The sequence below is a fragment of the Corvus brachyrhynchos genome, unplaced genomic scaffold, assembly GCF_000691975.1.
Source record: "Corvus brachyrhynchos isolate BGI_N302 unplaced genomic scaffold, ASM69197v1 scaffold32, whole genome shotgun sequence".
Classification (NCBI taxonomy): domain Eukaryota; kingdom Metazoa; phylum Chordata; class Aves; order Passeriformes; family Corvidae; genus Corvus; species Corvus brachyrhynchos.
The window spans coordinates 7736715-7759404 of record NW_008237919.1 but is presented as its reverse complement, the minus strand read 5'-3'; the positions used below and the strand labels follow the sequence as shown (position 1 = coordinate 7759404).

The window sequence follows — 22690 nt, the reverse complement described above, 5'->3', positions numbered from 1 at the left end:
TTATTAGTAGATTAATAGGCTGCACAGAGAGCTGGATCTTTGAAAGAAGTCAGTGAATTAAGAGCAGACTATTACCCTGTAGCTCCCATTAACCTGCACATTAACCATCTAGATCTACAGATATTTCTGTCCCATACGAATCACTGGAATGATGGATATAGGTTTTATATAAAATCTTTGTGGCCATAAAATGGAATGTAGGAACACTTTTACAACTACTGCAGTTAGAATGGCCAAAGCATTTGAATACAGCTTTGTCAGGGTTTTTATTCTCAAGAGCCCACGTAATTCACAAATCTGGGGTAGCTGAATATCACAGAGTTAGGTTTCCTAGTATGGTTATTTTTTTCTCTGTAATAAGTCATAAAATCATTTAACTACTGTCATGGAAAAATAAAATTTGACAAATCTGATAGAAAATATACCTGCTCTTGGCTGAGGGCAAAGGAATGGCTAAGAGGACCTGTCATCTCTGATTGCAAGCTACTGTTCCCATCCTTTATCTTTCAAACAGTGATGAGTTTTGGTGACAGACACAGTGAAATATAGCAGTCCCTTCCAAAGGGCTTATAGTGCTCTGTGTGTGCAGGAAGGTCATAGGAAAGGTGAGCAAGGTCACAAACACTCCACATTAAAGAGTTCCTTCATGGGCAGGAGCCTTTGCCAGTTCCATTTTGAATTTCAGTTACTTTATGTGAGATTCATAAAAGCAAACGAAGCTTGCAAAGTAGTAGCTGCATTGGAGCTAAGCATCTTGGCTAATTCTCAGCGGTTAGAAATAGGCATCAGAAGGACACAGTTAATTTCATCAAAAAGGTCTGAAGTGGGTCAATGGAATTGTGTTCTGGGACTACCCATTTGTCTCTATTGACCACAAAGATAAGCCAGTGTGCTAGTATAAGCATGAACAGTGGCAGTTTAAAAATCTAAAGGCAAATGAAATTGCTTTATGTGTAACTTTTCCCTCATTTGCATATCACCATCCTCTTTCATGTAAAAAGGGATAAGTGGACTCAAAACAGATATATCATACTTCCTTTAGCTGATTTTTGACTGCTCAATAGTTCGTTATATTCACTCTGTGTTCCTATAGTACAATAACTTACCAGAGACTTCAAATTTTGGGTGATACTTCTGCACTGGATAAGCACATTATTAGTTAAACTGAAGAAAATAAAATCAAAAAGCCATGTTATGTGTGCACACTAATGAATTTCCAGAGTAATAGACTTCGTTCTACAGTCTCCAACATTGAACAATGACAAAAATGGAGAAGACAAGGATTGCGATGTCTTTCCTGATTTTATTTTTGATGCAATAAGAGAAATTTCAGCCTGATCCTGCCTACCCACCAATGTGTGCACCTAAACATAAAGACTTAAAAATTTGTTGCTAAGTTCATTTAACTGCAGGTTGCTAAAGTACTCCAAAGTTGCTAATATATGCCATTTGAAAAGTGTGCTGTGAAAGGATCCTGTAGTGTGGATATAATATCCAAGAGAAGTGAAAAAAATGGCACAATTTTTCTGCACTCATATTTTTTGTAAGTTGTAAAGAATCTTCTTACAGATGGTGTGAACCCCCATAAAGCTCTGCAGGAACAGGAGTGTTTTACTCATTGACAAGCCCAAAGCTACGGCTAATGAACCCAGGCCAGCAATGCAGCTACCACAGATCTGCCCTCAGCTGGCAGCTGATATGTGATATTCATGGAAAAGATATTTTTCCGATGTGTGCAACATCTATTTGCTGATTGTGTTCAGACTTGGCACAGGTAGGAATATTCTGTTTTCAGCTATTTTCTTTTCGATAGGAAACAGTGATCTTTTGTGAGTTTTTTCTCCCACATGTGACAGCTATATTCTCTCTTTCTTTTAGACCTCATCAAAAACTTAGCTAACCATAATTACAAAAACACAGTAAAAGAAGTAATATTCATTTAAAAATCCTGTCTACCATTCTTCTTGTAGTAATATGGATCATTTAGAATTATCAAATAAAATAAGGCGATGGCACTCAAAGGGGAGAAAATTGGATGCATATATATAAGGAATTCAATTTCTATTCATTTTTCAGTGAGAATTTTTAAAGACGAGAAGGTTGTAAAATTATAGTCATATTTTGAGTGAACACGAGACTGATTTCTTGTTTATAAACCAACACTCATGTTTTGTTATGCATATATGACTACAGTTAATTTTTTATCTTTATGTTTATTTTTAACTTTATTATTTTTATCTTTATGTTTATTTAGTGCTTTTGTCATGCATTTCTGTCATTATCCTGAACAAAAGAGGTGAAGATAGAGTGGCTTAAAAAGTAAAGAAAAAACCATCTAGACAAACAGCTCACCCTCCAAAAAAAATCCCAAACCAAAACAAAAGTTTGGATGGAGAAAATCCCTCTCTATTATTTGGGGTAATTTATTGGTCTTTGTCTGAGTATTTCATTTTGATTGTGGTATGGTAATTATTTTTATTGTGAATTAACTCAGAAGGGCTCATATTAGCAAATGAGTGCTTTTCTAAATCTTACTAAGAAAGATCAATAAGTGATTCTAAAATTACTTGTGACAGATCTCAGCAATAACAGAGGAATATAGTTTTCAATTCACTTGTGTACTTCAGTGCATTTATGTAAATGAGACTGATTATATGTTATGGCTGTGCAAAGAATTGATTTTTTAATTTAGCTTCTGAATTAAGCAATAGAAATAATTTTTGTTCTGCGAAACCAGTGGTTTGTGGTTGGGTTTGGTTTTTTTTTCACTTTAAGTTCCAGAATGATTAAAATAAAATCACTTAGTTTGAGACTAAAGTGTTTTGTGGCCTGTATAAACAATTTTCCTTAAGCACAGGTAAGAAAAGGCAAAGAAGGAGTTGGACCAGGTCCAGACAAAGCTGCTGGAGAAAGCCGAATCTTTCTTTCTGTTTGAGTATTATAACATCCATCTGCACTATGCAGCTTAGGTTTAGTTTTCAGTTCATCTTATGGGAATTAAATCTTAAACTTCTCTAATCCTAAATGCTGAGCATTGAATGGTTTTGAAAAGAGGACAATTCTAGCACAATTAAGAGAAACCTCATTTCCTCTTTTCTCTGCATTATTGTCAGAATATCTGTAGCCTCAGGAGAAATTAATAATTTAAGCTATGAAATAAACTGTCTCAGATTCCTACCCTCAATGAGAAAGAGAACACAACTGAGTTCATATAAGTACCAATATCAGGTTGGATGTGGAGCTTGTGAAGGCTGGGAAATTTGTGGATAAGATATCCACATGTTGGGGATACTCTATTATATATGAGACATCATCACTGGCTCAGAGAGAGCAATAGCTTGATAATATGGGGTTCAGAAAACTTTTCAAGAACCACTGGATTTGAAAGCACTAATAAAATACAGCAGAGTTGAAACTAAACATGCTCTCCCATTTCTTCTCTGTACCCTGGAGTTAGGATGCTAACCTAGGATCTGTGAGAAACCTGGGAATTTATTCATTGGACTGCCATATTTTGCATGAATCTCAGGAGCACTAGATTAAACAGGCCTAATGATAGTCCTACATTTGCATGTATGTAACAAAAATTTGAAAATTCTGGTAATGAGCACAGTTGGCTTGCACTCATATCATTTTGAAGTGACTGAAAAGACTTTTGTGGAAGAATTATACTTTGTCAAATTATCATCAACATCATCATCATCATCTCTACTCATGTCTCCTCATCTGTCACCAGCCTTAGTTGCAGTCCTTCAATGGATGAAGATGGAGCAGAAATAAAAGATACCATTGGGAAGACTTAGCACAATAAGGGTGTTTGATATGGAGTATGTTTCATTTTGCATCCTGTTACTAAATTACTACAGTTACAGGAAAGGGGAGAACTATTTCTAGTTTGTCAAATGTACCAAGTTTTGGTCTTACAGAATAAAAACATTTGACTTTAAGAATTGAAGAGCTTAAATGCAGATTCAGGAAAAAAATTAAGATACTGATGCATTTCAAATTTGGAACATGACTGTATGAAAAAGGGCAATGGGCAAACAGAGCAGTAGCTCCCTCTGTTCCTCTGCTTATGGGGTGTAGTGACTTCCTTGACTGTTTTGGACTGATTTTAGTTTCTTTGTCATGTATTTCAGTATTTTGCAGACTGAACAAAGGAACATCAATCAGAATTACAACAGATGCTGTTTCCTGCTGTGTTATTACATCCTAAATACAAAAGTCTTCTTTCTCTCTGTCCCCCCTTCACACATACACTTAGACACAGAAAATTTAGAATAAGTGAGTTTTCATAACCTGATGGTTTAAGTTTGTGGACGAGATTAGAGCCTAAATTAAATCCAACTTAGTAAGAGAAAACAAGAGGCTGTTTTAACCTAATATACAGTGTTATAGAAACTTGTTTTTGAAAGAAGAAACATGAATTATATTACCGCAGGCCTGGTTCCTATGGTATATCACCGTGTCCCGCAGCTATAGGGAGGAAGAGGAGAAGAAGATCCAGCAGGCAGGAATTGTGCAGCAAGATTGATTTATTTAATTATTTTACAAACTCTTTTATAGACTTCTTTCTTCATAGTCTAATTGGACAAAGGACCAGCCACCCCTTGGGGGTGATTGGCCAAAATCCTAAAACATCCATTATCAAAATATTTTCTACTATACCATAAACAAGACTTTCCAAGGTTGCAGGTGGCTTGGTTGTTTACATTCCCTGCTACCTCTTCTGTGAGAGAGAAAAGTCTCTCACGGACTTAGAAAAATAACAAGAAGATCCCCACTAACAGCATTTTTGTACCTACAGAATTATGTAAATTATATCTGTTTAAACTAAAGTTACTCTTGATTATGCAATTTCGAAGTTTCTAGGGAAGTCATGAAAGTGTCTTACTGCGAACCTAAATTTTTTTGTAGAGGAAGTGTGCATGCACAGTACTATCATAGGTTTGTTTTCTGAAAGTGTCAGAAAGAGGATTTCAAAGGACATTTTTGGCAATCAAGTTCAATTTTCTGCTATTTCTGGCTATGTTGTTACAATAATTTTTAAGATTTGGACATCTACATTAAAATAAACTTTTTTTCCCAGAGTTCCTCAATATTTTCTTCCCAAACTCCTCACTCTAGATGGATGGATTTTAGAGCTTCTCTTAGATGATAAGTGTTACGATCTCTTTCTACTGAAATGGGATACAGTATTAGCCACATCCAAGGTTTCTGTTTACTCTCCTTACTCACATATTTATCTTTACCCTATTTTGAAATTGCTTTAAAATTAAGTTCTGAATTATCTTTTTGAATATATGTCTTCTTTGGTTTTTATTCAAGCTTCAAGCTGCTCCCTGTAATTATTGATCTGTTAGCTATGTATTGACTCAAGAAAGGATAAAACTTATTCATTCAAAGAACTCATGATGTAAATTTATGAGTGAAATATTTTCCTTCACTGCACTATGTAGTTAGATAAAGCTGTCCATTAAGAAGTGTACTAATACAAACATTTTCATCAATCTGTGGAGTTTACCCTGGTTCTTAATTGAGGCCATTCACAACAGTAGGCAGTCATTGATTTAACAATAGTCTTGGGATGACTCATACACAAAACTATTTTTGAAATACACCATAAAAATTTTGCCAAAAGGCAAGTAGTTATTCTCTCCAAAGCTGATAATATTTTGCTGCATCTGCAGAGACCAGGCAGATTCTCCCCGAGCACTCTTTTTTCCCCTTCAGCTTCCTACTCAAACTAAGAATATAATTCTTAACTCCTTCAGCACTGAATTCCCTATTCCCTGCAACTGTTCTAATTCAGATAATAGCCTTTATATTATTTTTATGGAGCAATGTCTTTTGCCAAGTGTCTTTAAAAGTGATTTTCTGTGATGCACATAGATTGAATTTTCAGTTCTATGCTTTCCATACCTGAAACTGATCAAAATATTTCAGAAGGCACATATTGCTATACTGAATCTGGTGATGTCTGTATGTCATGAGCCCCTCCTTTTCTGTCTAAATCTTTGTAGTAATGTATATGATTGCAGAATTATTTGGTCTTGCAAAGCACTGCCTTCTCTACATCTGAACTCCATTATGTTTTAGAAGCCTAAAGACTGTTTCCCAAAATATCCAATCCAGAAACTGCTTGTTGGACAGTCTCATGAACTGGGAAGAGAGAGTTCAATCTATGACAAGACACAACTGCTTCCTTCAGAAACCATTGTTTGGAAAAAGATGTGATTACTAGGGTGCATTCACTTGTCACACTGCTTAGAGGTTGGAGCATCCTGGTGGAAGGCAATATACATAGGTTTAATCATCTCTCCCTAGATAATTTATGCGCATTACATTTAGTGTGGGATTAAAACAAAATAGTAATGCCAACAATGTTATTCACCCACTATGGAGCCTATCCAAAACTAATATTTCTAGCTGGGTGCTCTGGATATCACTGTCAGCCCCAAGCTAAGCTATAGTTTTATTGGGAGGCAGTTTGCTTGGGATATGAAAGCTGTGCATTTAAGCTTGTTGGAGTTGAAGGGAAAGATATAATTCTCTGCAACATTCTACATTCAAAGGGTAGGTAGCATCAGACATGCTTTAAAAAAGTTGAGCCCTTCTTGATTGTTTATATGTTTAGCCTAAGGAAAGAATTTAGCGCCTGAGTCCAAATCGCTTAGTGAAGTCTCTTTAGATTAAAAAAAACCCCAAAAACTGTAAACTCTGTATCCCTCCAGATGTCCTCACTGAGAATGTGGAATAGCTAAGCCTTGACAAGTTTAGTGAATTTCTGTATCAGCAGTAGCATTGACCTGCATCTTCATCCTGCAACAGCTGGTGATACTTGTACTTCTAACAGCCAGGGAACGAACACTCTTCAGCTCTAAGGACAACTGACACAGACTGGCCACAGCCACATAATATTCTTAGCCTTGGGCCTGTGCCTGGGACAGTATCCCTGGATCCAAAGATACAGTAATGACTTCATTTTCTTTATTTTTCAGTTAATATGTTTGAAATAATGAAAGAATGTTGAAGCCCAAAATGTTGTTTGCAAAGCTTGTTACTGAGGCCATCTGTTACAGATTCTGAGGTGTCATAGACAGGACTTGGGGGTGTATTCAAGGTGGAAGACTTGCTGGAATAGTGCTGGAGGTGGTAGTAGGTTAGTAGGGGATAGCAGGGTAGAGAGAGCTCTGGGTGGGGCAATGGCCCTTGGTTCTTGCAATGCCAAGTGTTTTCCAGAAGACTGTTAGAGGGTACAGGTGAAAACCATGCCAGAGATTATGTTAATTATTAAGCAGTATGAATGGTTGAGCTCAGGGTTTGAGCTTGCTATCTAGTCCCACTTTATTCAGCAGTGTAGACATAGACAAATGAGATAATGTTTTACTGCTGGGGTCATTTTCCCCTAATCCAAAAAATGTGCAAACATGAGTAGATAAGGAGACGGAAGCAGGTAACATCCAGCTGGTTTCAATAACAAGGACTGGGCAAAGGTAGCGCAAAACACTTGGTTTTCCCCTTCAAAGCTGAAGTAAACTATTCTTTTACCCTCTACTACACATACATATTTACTGGATTTTGTTAGAATGGGAATGCTAGAGACACCAGAGCAGAAATGGAAAGTAAAAGAGGAAACCAGATCACAGAGGTGCAAAGAAAGAAATATGAATGTGTTATAAACTCAGAACTACAGAAGTGAGTATAAACAGGACTTTCATAAATACAACAGATTGCAATGACACCTTCATCCCAGGCCCACAATAGATCTTTGGAAGGACTATTGACGTCACTTCTATGGTATCACCTTTTTTTCAGGTATTGGTTTTAAATAGCAGTTTCAAGTAATAAATTAGTCTAGAAGTATGTCAGTAAAACAGAACAGCTTCCTGAATTTTAAAAAGGAACTGTTACATCTTTGGACAACCCTGGTATCCAAATCTATCTCTCTTGAAAGTTTTTAAAGTAGACGTCATCCTTTGAAACATTTTGAGACAGTATGTCTATAAATTACAATAAAATAAGAAATATGCAGATACATTCAAAATATAAACACAAAAATATGGCAGTTTATTTCATTCTTTATAGATTTTTATATTATCACTTAATTCTAAATTATGATTTTGTAGCTTTCCAAATTACTCAAATTCCTACCTTTAGTATAATTTGTCAGTCTTTGGCTGAAAATTACTCTAGTAAATTCCTTAAGGTCAACAGAAATGACAAGAGATTTTGCAGTTGACTGGTTTCTGAAACAAATATATAAAGAAAAAACTTCTAATTATATTAATTTCAATTAATTGTAATTATATTACAATTCAGTTGTAATAGTGTTTTTAAAATGCAGAACACTGTTGCTGTTTCTTGAAAAAATCTCTTTTAGTATAGTTTTCCTCACAACATTCCATGCTGTAGGTTTTGTGATGTAGTTATTTAAAGGGATGTTAAATCACTTTTTAAAACATTATAGGTGAGCATCAGTTACATGCTTATACTATTTATTTCAATAAGACAAATTAAATGCTGTGACTCCATCCTCAACCAAGTGCTTTGACTGCAGTAGAAATGTGGATCTGTAAAGGGCTGAAATGGCAGGTCATTCTCCACATAGTGCTTTTACCTTTCAGTTACAGTATGATTTTTGAGACTTAGAGTGAGAGGTACTTCACAGAAAAATGGCCTGAAGTGAAGAAGAGCTGATCAAGCCTTTTGTCATTGAAAAGTAAATCAACAGCCGGCTGGTTTTAGAATCTCATGGACATGGCTTTATAGTGTCTCTCTGAGAAATATTATTTCTAATTTTTTGAGGGGATAAGCAAATCTGTAAGAAATGTTTGCTGAGAAGTCAAGATCCCAAGCTGGGAAGGAGGGATAAGATATAACTGTAACACCTTTGATTCCTTTGATGATCCCCACACTATAACTCTCTCTTACTTTGGGCAGGAGCACTAGCCTACTATTTTTTAGTGCATTGACAGCTATATAAAGCTGCAAAGGTACTGAATCAAGTACATTATTTACTAGCAAAGATGACAGTGGGAAAAGCTTGAATGACAGCTCTATGCTCTGCATTACCATCTAAAGATGAAGATCTGAGAACAAATCTATCATAAGGGCTTTGTACCGTAAGGACCTCTTTGAGGACAAAGCCCAAAGGGCTGCAATCACGTACTCATGAGCCTGAGAAATCCAGGTCTCCTTTATGAGTAGGAGAAAAGATGCTGTACTGCTTCTTTCAATGGCCAGTTACAAGCACAAATCCCAATAAACTTCATTTAAGTACTCTGTGTGTGTACTGTATTAAAACGTTTTTCAACTGTCTTGCTTAAAAAGATCTCTGATCTGCATAGATGAGATGATGATGATCAGCCTTAGCCACCCAGTCAAGTAATTTATTAAGAGCATGGATTTTGTCCAGATTCTGCTTGCTCTGTTTTGTGAGTTGCTGTTCTGGACAGCCTAAATCCTGAGGAAACTAAATTAATTTCCTCACCTGTGTACAGTTCTCCACCTCATTCACCAGTGACACATATTGGCCCTATACGACTATAAAAGCATCTTTTTATTTTCTTATATAAAAGAAATCTGTCATGGAACTAAACAAGTTGCCACCAGGTTTGGTTTTTTTGTTGGACTGATGTGATATTTTCTGATAGCAAGAGAGACTGTAATCAGGCAGTCTCTATCTCTACAGGTGGTATTATTTGACAATGAAACTGGGAAAAACTTTCTGTCCTTGTACCCTAAAAGGCAGGGAACATGTTCAGATGAAGTATATAAATATCATTGTGAATGAAGTGAGGAGGCCAAAATACACTGACAAGGACTGGAAGGGGTTGCTGTAAGCTTTAGTGATGACGTTTGCTTTGCATTAGTCCTCTTCATCAAGGAAAGAATGCACTTCATACAACAGGCTGATTCAGGGTGTTTGGGAGACTCTGAGAATCCCTCATCAAGACAAGTGTGAATCATTTCTGCGAGAGAGAAAAATCAGATTAATAAAAAGGAAGGAGACAGCATCAGAGAGATGATTCTCTGAGAGGCAGAGAGTCATATTCAACATTGTCCTCCATGTGATTTAGAGCAGAAATTAAAACACAGGTTTCATCCTGCATTTTAAGAGCAGAAATCCCATTTTGAGAAACACCAATGAGGTGAAATTGGTATTATGTGTAATTGTGTAAATAAGCCTAGTTATGCAGTAGCTGTAGTTTATTTAAGTAACTGCCATATTTCCAAGTTACTGGGAATGAATATCTGAATGCAGATATTTTCCAGGATGACGTAAATGTTTCATGCCTAATTTTCAAGTAGTTGTGGTAAAATAATCAGCATCTGCTGATATGGCTGGATTTTTGTAGCATTCTTTTGGTAGCTAGTAAATCAGCTGAACTATCTATCACACATCACAGGTTTTTTCATAGTTTATGGTCATACCCAAGGAAAGCATTTCAATGGATGTCTCTCAGTAAATAAAGGAATGGCCATCTTGACTTCAGAAACGTAAGGCAAAGCTTTTGTTTGTTTCTTCAGTAAGATAACTACATTCTACAAATAGCCTTGATCTTTCCCCTCAGAGATAATAAATTTACCATTATCTTCTAGAATTTTCCTATTTTGTAATTTAAATTTGAATTTCATCTTTAAAGAAAAAATGTACAGGATCAGTAACAGATGAACCCACATTTATTGAATAAATTTTGAAAAATATAGAAACAGTAATTTATATCCAAGAAGTGCCTGATTTTTCTGATTAACAAGTTAACAATGTCTATTCCCAAGGCTGTAATTTCTATCACTATAAGATATATTAATGAAATAATTATATGTTGTAAAATTGGTGAATGTATAGCTTCATGTTAAGCTCTATATTTCATGGTACAGCTTTTTATCAGTATATTTTGTAATATGGTAATGGAGCTTGGTAATCATAAAAAGACCATTATGCCAGATGGGTAAATAAATAAATAAACAAATAAGCAAAACAAAAAAACCCAACCAACGTAACAAAAAACCCCAGCAAACCAAGGGCAGGTACTTGGATAGAAACATCTATGAAATAAATGTTTACATAGTATTGAATTTGAATAAAAAATTCAAAACTTCTTTTTTGTGAAGTATTTCCACACAATAAAAACTCACATGTGTAGGTGAATGAATGCTAAAAACTGCCAATGAAATTCAACACTGATAATAGCACAGAAATGCACATAGAAAGAACAATCTTAGCTGTAGATACAATCACATGCATCAGTGTAACTGTTTCCACATGAAAAGAGATCTTGGGAGGTTTTTTGCGGTCAGTTCCCTGGCAATCTGAGTTTGATACAGAGCAGAGCAGGGAACATAAATATCCTAATGTGTAAACGTGGAATGTGCAAATAATAAATATTTTATTAATTTCTGAAAATACAAACACATAGAAACCTCCAAAACTGTAAAAAGCATGGAGAAGGGTGCATGGCATAATAAGAGGTAAAAACCTGCTTAGGACAAGTGGAAAATAAATTTAAGATTTTTTGTGTTTCAAATTCTGATTGCTTTCGCTTCAGATATATAATTTCCAGAGCATGTGCTTGGCATGTTTTTATCAAAAGGACAAATAATTTAGTATATTCCAGGATGCTCTTTAGGATTGATGGTTTTTCTTCTAAATTAAGTGCTTGAAAATTAGACACTAAATTTAGTCTTAGCTATCTCCCTTATAGATGCTACAGAAAAGTTTCAGCTCACCTTAACATAGTGATCCAAAATTGCTCCAATGAGTTGCCCTTGAGGTGTCTAGTTTCATCCATCAATTCTAAATATGGCTTAGAGTGTCTAACTCAGCTACAGTAACGTGCTGCTGTTATTTCTGCCATACGTATTTCTGCCACCTCTTTGGTCTACAACACTGTCCTGAAGAAATCCTTTATCGTGATGGAAGGTTGATCAGCTTTCACTTCACTTCTGAGATACCTAACTTGTCACAGACTGTTGGCCATTATTTTATCATACAAACCTTTAACTGAGGACAAATCAACTAGTTAGCAGTATATAAAAGAAAAGTCAAAAAGAGCCCCAAAACAATCAGTTGGGCATGCAAAACTACATCTAGTGCTAGCACTGGCAAGGAATGAGGAGAGTTTGCATATTGTATACACTGTTTACCTCCCTGCAATGTATGCTTATTTCAAAGCTTCTACTGTTTCAAGAGATGTTAGTAATTACAGAAGAAAACAAATTTTTGATGGAGTATGATGATTTGAATGGAATGGGAACACATGAAATATTAATAATAACTTGCAGGTCATGAGTTAGTGAAATACTTTTTCAGTTTTCTTGCAAACCATCATGCTTTTCCTACCCTTGAAAAAATCAGAGTGGTTAAATCTCACTGCAAAGAATTGTTTTTGAAGATTGTAATTAAGGTTCAAATCCAGTTGTAGCCAAAATATTGCATTGTATATGTGCATAGCATTTTTCTGTACGGTTTTATCAGTTAAGGCTGTGGTATTTCCAGTTTTATTGTTACCTGAGAAATCCATTTCCAGCATATTTTGTTCATGACACTGTTCACCCATTGTAAGCACATAAGATTTGTCCTTCAGACACTGCATAACCTTCCTGTCAGTTTTTGGGATGATTTAATAAAATTGTTGTTGACTCTAGCATGCTTAATGGTCTGGAACATTTTTGTATTAACAATTTGCATATTCCTAATGAAAACACTGAGGTATTTCACTGTCAGCTGTTTGCCAGTCATAAATTTCACCTTGCAACATTTGGACTGAAAAGCATTTTTTTCTCCATATGCCTTTATTACATGTTTTTGCTTCTTGCTATTCTTTGCTTAGCGTTGAAGCTGATGTGAAATGAAGTGTATAAATATGCCTTTTCTTGTATATTTTTGCACAAGACAGTAAGGTGGAAAATCTGAACTTTCTATGTTTAGCAGGACAAGTCCAACTTAAAAATGCAGGAGTTTGATGTGGTTCAGTGAAAGCACAGTCATATATTAGAGGAAAATAAAGGTATCAGGACTAAGTGCGGATTTAGATACAGAAGACTATTCAGTAGAATTAATGAACATTATCCTTTTATTCTTAAGCAATGAATGTAAGAGTTATTTTATTCCAGGGCATTATTATTATCTGTATCCAGCATGAACTGTGGAAAATGTACAGTGATTTGCATTGCATAAAAGAGAAGTTATGTTTGGGTTAGAATTAGAAGCATGAAATATGTAGTAATTTTACTCTTGGAGTGTCTCTGTTGATATGGCAAGTATTATATTTGGTTTTTATTAAGTAGGAGATTATCTTTCATCTTAACTAATGTCTTGCACTTTTACTTTCTAATGAGACAAAATGCCTTCCACAGCAAATTTGGTTGTAAGTTTTGTCAGTAGAAGTTTGCCCTATTTAACATTGTTCTTTTCAGAACTTCTCTGTCTTGAGGTCATTACAGAATGCTATTGTTTAGGAGGTTTTTTTTGTGAAATTATTATCACAATGTCTCTACATAGGACATCAACACTGGAGTCAGAGAAAATGAAAAAAAGAAATAAAAATGCTTTTCTCTTCCAAGAAGTTTGTGATCTGTCATGAATTCAGAATTAAACTTTTGGACACTCAGCAAAACAGAAGATCCTTCTGATGAAAAAGTTTATTGCCAAGTTCAAATCAATCAAAATAATTCAAAATAACATACATTCCAGATTTTTCCTTATGAAAATATTTTTCTTTTCCAAGGTGAGACCTGTTCATGCTTCATTACTTATATTTTTTTAACTTATTGCCTCTTCTCTGAAATTAATACCCAAAACATGAGACAACTGTACAAGCAGAAAAGGTCTGTCTTCACATCTCCTGTTGCAATTAATTTTCCACTTAGATATAAATAATAACTGAAGCAGAGAATTCACCTTTACTGTGGTTCTTCACAGGTGTGAATTTAATTTCAAAACAGTTAGTTTCCTTCTCTCAACCAAGAATATTTAGTCATTTATATGAAGAGAAGCAACTGCATGGAGATATTTATGTTTAATACAATCACCTGGCATGTACAAAGGGCAGGAGAGTTCCAAAAAGTCTCCAAATTTTCAGTAAATATCGGATATATTCTTTAATTTAATGATCCCTTTCAGTCTGTTTATCCACAACCTCCCAATATTCAGTGCTTTGTCAAGAGGCCATCACATGGTTGGGTGGTATAGCTTATGCTGAGTTTCTTCATCTTATAAGTTCAGGATAGTTAAACCTTTTCCAGAATTTTTTTTTTTTTTTTTAAGTTTTCTCTGAACACCTGACATTCCCACTTATTTTTCAAGCATTTCTTTTCGTACCCATATAACCTATGCGTGGCCAGCATTCTTCAACTTCCTATCATGCAAATTAGCCTAACATTCCCATTAAAAAACCAGGTTGAACCAAAACAGTTTTCTCCCAGGTCCTATGTTAAACAGACAATTACCCTTACAAATTGAATTCTAATAATTTCTTTCTGTCCTTGACAGATTGCTCCATCTCTACAACATAATGAAATACACGTGCTTCACAAGAATGGCAACGAACAAACGCTGGTTCATAGATGCTCTCTTCTCCTTCCAAGGAAAAGTACAGGCAAGGGAGGAGCACAATTTGCAATGACTCTTTTCAGGAGGGAGTTTACAGCTCTAGTCTTGAGTTAAACAGCCAGTTAAACAGCTGAAAGACATGCAGTCCAGAGCTCTGCCTGTTGTCTTGGGGTGTAGGGGTGTGTGGGAGGGTGTGTGTGTGGGGAAGGATGGTGGGAGTGTGTGTGTTCCTGCTACAAAAGAAAGGTGCCTGCTTTAAAAACCTTTGCTTCTGTCACATATTCCTAAATCAGACACACAGGGAGTTTCAATAGGACATAATCGCTGTCTTTAAAATATTCAGGTCCCTAGCTTTTGACAAACTACAATATCAATTCAACAATTTTTCCTCTGTTTTTCTGAAAATTATTATAAGCAAAATTAAAAGTGAAAAATGAGTCTGTGACAAATAAGGTCAGATTTTGCTCCTAAATATAATTTTCTCTTAGCATGCTGGTATTACTGTTATGTCTATTATGACATTTCTATGAATAAATAGTTAATATTATAAGAAGATCTATTTCTATTCCAAGTGATGCTTTTCCATTTTTTCCCTAGAAATATTCAACCAGAATGTGATTTACAAGTATTACCTAGTTTTTATGTTGCAGGGTCTTTCTTTCTGTAAGATACTTACATACACAAATTCATAATATATAAGCGTACATATATATTCAAATATACTTTTCTACAGTTTTGAATCTGCCAATTTGAATCATGAAATCATATAACTGCTGCAAATAGAGCAAGCAATTTTTGTTGCATCAAAAGACTCAATGTACAAACTTATGATGATTATAAGAACATTTCTTTACAGTGAAAATATTACTATTTCAAATATTAAGTTACAGTGACAAGGTCCCCATTGCAATGTGATTTTATATACTTCTTCAATCTTTCATAATCCCTCCTTTCTGTGACAAGGCTGTCAAAGAAATGCATGCAGTATGTTTTTAGGTAACCCTGGAATCATTATATGTGGAGCTCAGAAGCAGACCAAAGGAGAGACACAGAAGTAAAATAGAAAGGATATCCTTATGTTCCTTCCACACATGAAACTCTAGGAAGCATAGGCTTGAATGAGGAAGAAAATCAAGCTGCAGGGATTAGACATCAATGTAATTTTAGAGCAGTTACTGCAGATGAACAGAATTTCTGGAAACCAAGACAGGCAACCACTTTAAACATGCAGGTATAGTCTCAGAGGATAAACTGTGCCTCGTAGAATATTTAGCATCATGAAAGTCATTACTCTGTTTTCCAGTTCTGGATGGTGAATGCCATATTCTCATAGAGATTACATGGAATTGCAAAATTTCTAAGCAACTGGGTTTTGTGTCTACCTGCTCTTATAGAGAAATGTGTACATTCCTCTAAAAAGGTTTGGTGGCATTTTCTTTCACAGGAAAGCATTGCAATTGACAGGATAATCATTACATGTTTACACAGTTGAATAAATATTTTACAGGGAAAATATTAAATCAGTTTTCCATTTAGATGGTCTGGGACAGTTGGAAGACATTTACATTTGTAGCATCCTCTCTCTTAGTGAGTGGAAGGGATTGTAATAGTGTAAAATTACTGCTAATAAAGCTAAAGTATTCTTTGACAGAACTCCATATACTGTATTAGGAGTGTAAGTACAGAGGAAAAAAGTGGCTCCAGAGAAACCTGTTTTAGACAATGAAGTTTTCTTTTGTGGGTTTTTTTTTCTGTTTTGTAGTGGGTTATTTGTTGGGATTTTTTTCCCTCACGGAAATTCCTTAGCAATAGAAAGAGTAACTCTGATGCTGATGACGATTTCTACACTGGCAACAGACAATATAGTGGTGTCAGAGTGTCTGTTTCCATCATGACATTCCCAGGGGACCAGTATGAAACTAACCTAGTTAGCAGTCACAGCCAGTGATATCAGACTTCCCTAAAATTCCCTTTTCAACAAAACCAGCCTCATCTGTTGGCAATATCACTGGGTTCCTTAGGCGATATGGAAGCCAAAGGCATTGGGAATTTTTTTAAATAATTTTTATCAAAATACTGTTATTGTTGTTATTGTTATCTCGCATACATGAAGACTAGGCCATCTTTCAAGTAGTAAAGTATTCTATTACATGTCGCATTCTATTAATTTTTATGATAATAATTTAAAATTAAGAATTATATCAAGAGTTTGACATAGAATGAATTTGCTAATTCGTTTTTTCTTGTTCTTAATTTCTGTCCTCAGGCAAAAGTAAATAATACAGTTCAACACTGTGTTTCCCACTGGATTATTGCATTATACTTTTAAAATATAAGAAAGATCTTAGGGTTCAGAAAGGCTCCACAAAACTTTTCTATGTAGACATCATAGTGTAACATATTTTGATATATCTTCTTATTTAAATTCCAGTCTGGGTAACTGGATTCAGATTCAGAATAACAAATTCCTCTGTGTTTCAACTGAGAATTTCAAGGTTGTCTGTGAGGTGAAGTGTGAGTCTCCTGTCGACAGCACTGGAGACTACAGGGACTTCATTAGATACAGTATCTGTAGAAAAACAGGCAGGTTTATAGATGGTATCTAGAGGAACGGTACAACAGGGAAAGATTTGAGTTATGCAATGATCAAGGCCATCAGGATTAGCAGGATAACAGGGTGCAAAGAGGAATGCAGTTTGATGGGTTTTTTCTCAACTGAAGAATTCTTTCAAGAAACTCAAAGTATTGCAATAAGGCATTCATTAATCAACACCTACAATCAACAGCCTTATCTGAGGAAAGGGAGCAAATCAGAAAACAAAACTGTCCAAAATCTGGACATCATAGTAATTGAAGGAAGTGACCAATGGTTTTGATCTTTTGAACATTGTGCTTTCAATTTAAGTATGTTCCTTGATCCTGGGTGGTAGAACTCGGATTAATAGTAATGAAATAGTGATGGCATCTCTGCCATTATAATCCAACTTTATAAATTGAGGGGAAATGTTGTTAAAGTTTATCACTTGGCAGTTTCTAATTCATAGTTGAATATTCTGCCTAAAAATAATCTGGGAGATGAAAAAGCTAAACTTGCAAGCTTTTGAATTGCATCTAAAAGCATTACATCATGTTGCTTGGAGCTTCTCATATAGAGAGAGATTTCAGTGTTAAACAGGGAAAAGTGTGATTAATTTCCAGAAACAGTGTGAAAGTTGTTGCAATGGTCAGTTTGTGTGAGCACAGTTTGCATCATTCACTAACTATGCCTTGATCCAAGTTGAATTGCATATGTATGAATTTTGGATTAATTTTGCTATAAGGTTTTGAAAACTAATCTCTTGTTTACTTGATAATACAGTTGAAATAAAAAAGATTCAAAGCATCTTCAACATAGTGCAAGAGGCTAGACTGACAAGATGGGAATGAAAGAGAGACTGGCCAAAGGTTGCATGTGGATTTGAGTGACAAGAGTAATAGAAGTTTCAGGGTTTTGTCAGGTCAGCACCTTTAGCAGCATGAAGCTTACTTATCCCTTCAGTCTTGCACTACCTGCAGCTTGTTAATCACTTGCAGTTCCTGTACATCAATATTTTTCATCTCTATGAAAAAACCCAAAACATGGTGGAAAAATAGAAGCATTGGGAATAAAGCAAGGATATTTGCCAAGCTTATTTTTTAATTTTTCCCTGGGTCCTTTTCACAGTTGAAAGACTAGAGGCATAATTCATCTGATATTTTATGAGAAACTCAATATAATACTTTTTTTTTTATTATTTTTTATTTTTCTGTTTTTTACATCTAAATGTGGTCAGACATGACTGACCACCCATTTTCTAGAACCACTGGAAATATGCCATAGAGCATCCATAAAGATGCTTTCTCCCCTGAAAACACTTTGATAGATTTATGTGCATGATACAATATCATGCAAGAATATCCAAAGGTGTTTTGAGAGATCTAGTTTGGTTACTTGCTTATCTGAGCATTGTTTAACCCATACTAACATATCTTATTACTTAAATCCTTGGACTTTCTCCTGCTTTGCGTGTCAGTGGATCAGCCGTCAAAGTGCAAGGTTTCACATGTTACATTCAGTTGTATTTTGACCAAAAAATTCAGATGGGGACACTGTAGCACTGAAGTCCACAATTTAGGAAAATATTGTTTTACAAAGGTCTCGGGTAGTATTTTTCTGGTTATTTTTGCAGATTTTGGCTTATCCAAAAAATGTGCTTGCAATACCTTAAAAATTAGAAGCTGACCCCTGAAACAAACTGATAAGAGCTGATTCGGAGACAGATGACCTAGATGACAAGATTGTAAAATATTTCCAAGGGTTCTGCTCGAATGTTGGTATCAGAGACCCCTTGACTTCAAGCAAAAAGAACATTCCACTAATGGGATCTTCTCTCTTGGACAAACTGCGAAATCCCATGGTTTTTCCATCTTATATTCTTAGTGCAAAAGATAGGTTACTATTATCTGGGAATTTGGATAGACTTTGTGTATTGTAAGTTAATCCTTTTTGATATTTTTCCTGAAAATGTTAATTAATGTCTGTATAATCTATGCCACAAGAATAGAGGTGATTCCTGTCACACAGCCCTTCTGGTACTATCCAAATTTCCCATTACTGTACATCTGTATCTTTTAAGTACGCAGATGCAATAATAAGATGAGCATAAATAATTATGAAATTTATCAATAATAGTACTGGGTGATGACTAGAAATCTGAAATCTACTCACAGTTCTGCTCATAAGTTTTCACAGCTCTCTGCCCCATCTTCCTCTCTTCATAAAAAAACAACAATCTGTTTCCATTGTAAATTTGTGGTGAGGTTTCCTAATGGAAATATTTGTATGAATGATGGAAAGAATGGCAAGAGTTACCTAACCACATTTTTGTTGCAAATGCATTTATATGCAGGTGCAACTTCAGTTATTATTAAATAGGTGTTATGTTTGTCTTTTAAAAGGACACTCAATTCAATGTAGACCTTCTCTGACAAAAGAAAGTGTTTCATTAAATCTGAGTTAAAGTTGCCCTTGTATTTGTGCCTTACCTCAGAATTAGGGTCAGTGAAATGTAACATTTTAAAATCAGAAAATTCTGAATTGTAGGACACGGAGTTGTTAATCTGCCACCTTTGAGCAACGTCTTTAAAAGTCCGCAATTATACAGATTCACACCTGGTCTTAGCCACCAAAGTCATATTTGAGAGCAAACAAAATGATATCTAACTCTTTTTTTACCTTTTCAAAGGTAAATGTGTGGCTAAATGAACTAGTTCAATATATCCCCAAGAGCTGTAACAGTGGGTTACAAATACGAAGTAACCCCAAATAGGCAATGTTCTACAATCCCTTTATATATCTGCATAAATTAAGTTGATTTTTCTGCAGGATTTTCACTCTCACAGCACTGAAAGATCAGTGTCAAGAGATGGCTTGAATTTTTTTTTCACTGATATTGGATTAAGACACACAGAAATATCTCTTTCCTTGAATAAAGCCAGTACAGGCTCAGACCCAGATCTCCTTACACTGCCAAGTTTCTCCAACTAATCCCTTCACCATTCAATACCACTGCACTTAGCATAGTGAATCCAGCTGAAATTCATGTGGATTTTTGCCAGCAAGGGAGGAACAGTACAGTCAATATTTCACTCTCATATTTTCACATTCTTTTTCTAGATATTCACAAGTTTAAGTTACATATGCATCAACTCCTTGTTTCCTGGCTTTCAGATATCTGAAAGTCACTGGATTAAACATTCTGGAAAGAAACATGACTGTACTGATATTTTAGATCCTGGTAAAAGACATTTTTGTCAGACATTTGTTATGTAGCACACGCTTCAGATCCAAACAAACACGATTTTACTGCATGCCAAGGTAAGTTGCCAAGAAATGTTTTACACAGTGTGGAGAAACGGGGAGGGGGATTATGTAGCTGTTAGGAGATGCTGTAAATTCTTGAGGTCATGAAAAAGTTTGTGGAATAGAGCAAAGTAAAAAGAATGCGCAGGATTCAGTAAGAAAAATAAGGTAAGGTCAGAAGACGTTTTCTTGATTTAAAGCCCTGGAGTTGGGATCTGAAGTAGATGACAGACAAAAAGGTTTTTCTGTAGTGCTTGCTGCTGGCAGTGATTATAGGTGTCCTGGGACTAAGCAGTAGGAAACAGAGACATTGTGAATACCAAAGGGAACAAGATCAAGAATAGAATCTGCAAGAATTTCAGCAGACAGTTTAGCCCAAAAGTAAAATATAGTTTAATGGATTCCTTTTGAACTGGGGGATGTCTGTGGCATTGTTTTGTATAGGAAAAGTGACTAGCTTTGTTCTGTGTTTGTCCTACAAGTCTGGGACTCTGGAGAGAAAAATATTGCCAAACCACCAGTCACCCAGAAAATATGAAAAGAGACTAGGATAACTCATCAAGGATCCAGTAGGGCCTGTGGAAGCAAAACCAGAATAAATGTTAGAGAAAATGCATCATTCATCTCTGGAGCAGCTACACTCATGCAATGACATTGTACAAGAGATGATTACTGATGAGGTGATAAAAAGCAGTAGGGAGCCATGAATAAATATATCCAAGGAAAGTCACAAACACATGATTCATCAAAATGGGGTATCTTTAGAAACATTTCACGGTTCAAATTTTTATGCAAGGTTTCCTTTAGGAAAAAATTTCTAAGCATGAAATCAAATCAGTTCCTTGTTCCTTTCTCTTAACAAAATAATGCTCTAATTTTTACCTTGGAAAGAGACTCCATAGTGAAAAACAAGAAAAGAAAAAAAAAAAAAACAAAACCAAGCTGTTAAAAAAAAAAATCCAACTATGAATTTGCAAAAGTTTTGAAACTTTTTAACATTATGAAAATGAAATGCCAGATTGCCGCACAGTTTGGATCATAAGATACAAGGTAGGTGTTTTCATGCTGCAGGATAAGTACTAATAAATCTTCAGTTTCTACCTACAGGAACAGTTACTGAACTTGCACAATTATGATTAACAATAACTAATAAATAATAAAGGTAAATAGTTGAGAATAGCTCTTGCTGATAAAACATTTGACTGTAAGAAGGAGGGAAAAAAGGGAAAATCAAAGGATAAAACAAAAAATACACATATTTAGACATTAATTTGACTCTATACAAAACCTTCAGAGTTCCAGATCTTACCCAATAACCCTTTAAATCACATTTTGTCTCAACATTTTTAGAAGTGCATGGTGGATAAGAGTGTGAATCTGAAATAGTAATAAAATCCACCAATATCAGATTTTTAAATATTGCTTTTGTAACTGTACCACAGAGACTGCATGTGAATACAATATTCCTATATCTGTACTTAGGGAGCTGACTGTAGAGCTAGATTGGTGTTATCAGTGTTTAACTGTGTGATTGGAATACTGGTGCTACACAGGAAAACTATTACCAACTCCCAGTGTCTGGGGATATTCAGGATTTCTGGATAGTGCCATAATTTCAGATCTGGATAATACTGCATATACACCACAATATGTAGTCCACTTTCCCAGATGAACTCATGACGATTGCATCCTCAACAACTTATATCTTTGCAATAAAATGTTCATAACACAGTCTATGTGTTTATCCTTTCTCATGTGAAATATCCTTCACATACTATCATTCATTATTTAGTAGGACATTATCAACATCAGTATTTAAATAACAACTTCTCACTCACAAGAAAAGGAGGTCAGATTAATCCTAACATTGAGATCTTTTTTGTCTTGATGAATGGCTACTCATCAAATGTACTTTACTAAAATATAAAAAATATATTATATTTTTCTAGTTTGTAACATCATCTCTCCTTTAAATTCTGAGTGAAGCAAAAGCACACTCAGAAGAATATGCACACCCTAAAATTGTAAACTCCTGAGTTCACAGTATCCATTGTTAATACAGATGGATACTTTGTGCTTATACTTTGTGTTGCATGTTGATCTTGAAGTTTTATTTGTTCTTCACTATCTTTAAATCTGAGATAACTCCTTAATGGAATTTTTCAGTGTTGATAATAAAGAAAAATCTGTTTTATTTTTAGATAACATGGATGTGTTCAAAGTTTCCTATCGGAATAAAGTCTTTGAATTCA

The 22690-nt window shown here is 35.1% G+C and overlaps 1 long non-coding RNA gene across 4 annotated transcripts in view; it reads left to right on the top strand.

Annotated features, from left to right (window-relative positions):
• LOC108446482 overlaps positions 1–22690 on the top strand; it is a 31005-nt gene extending 8315 nt beyond the window's left edge. Inside the window, exons 3-4 of one of the 4 annotated variants that reach the window (XR_001861680.1) lie at positions 1570–1774; positions 14498–22690. This is a non-coding gene — a long non-coding RNA (uncharacterized LOC108446482). Of the gene's footprint in view, positions 1–1569; positions 4426–14497 lie in introns of those variants that run through there. The other 3 variants (XR_001861676.1, XR_001861678.1, XR_001861679.1) reach the window with 3 other exon arrangements.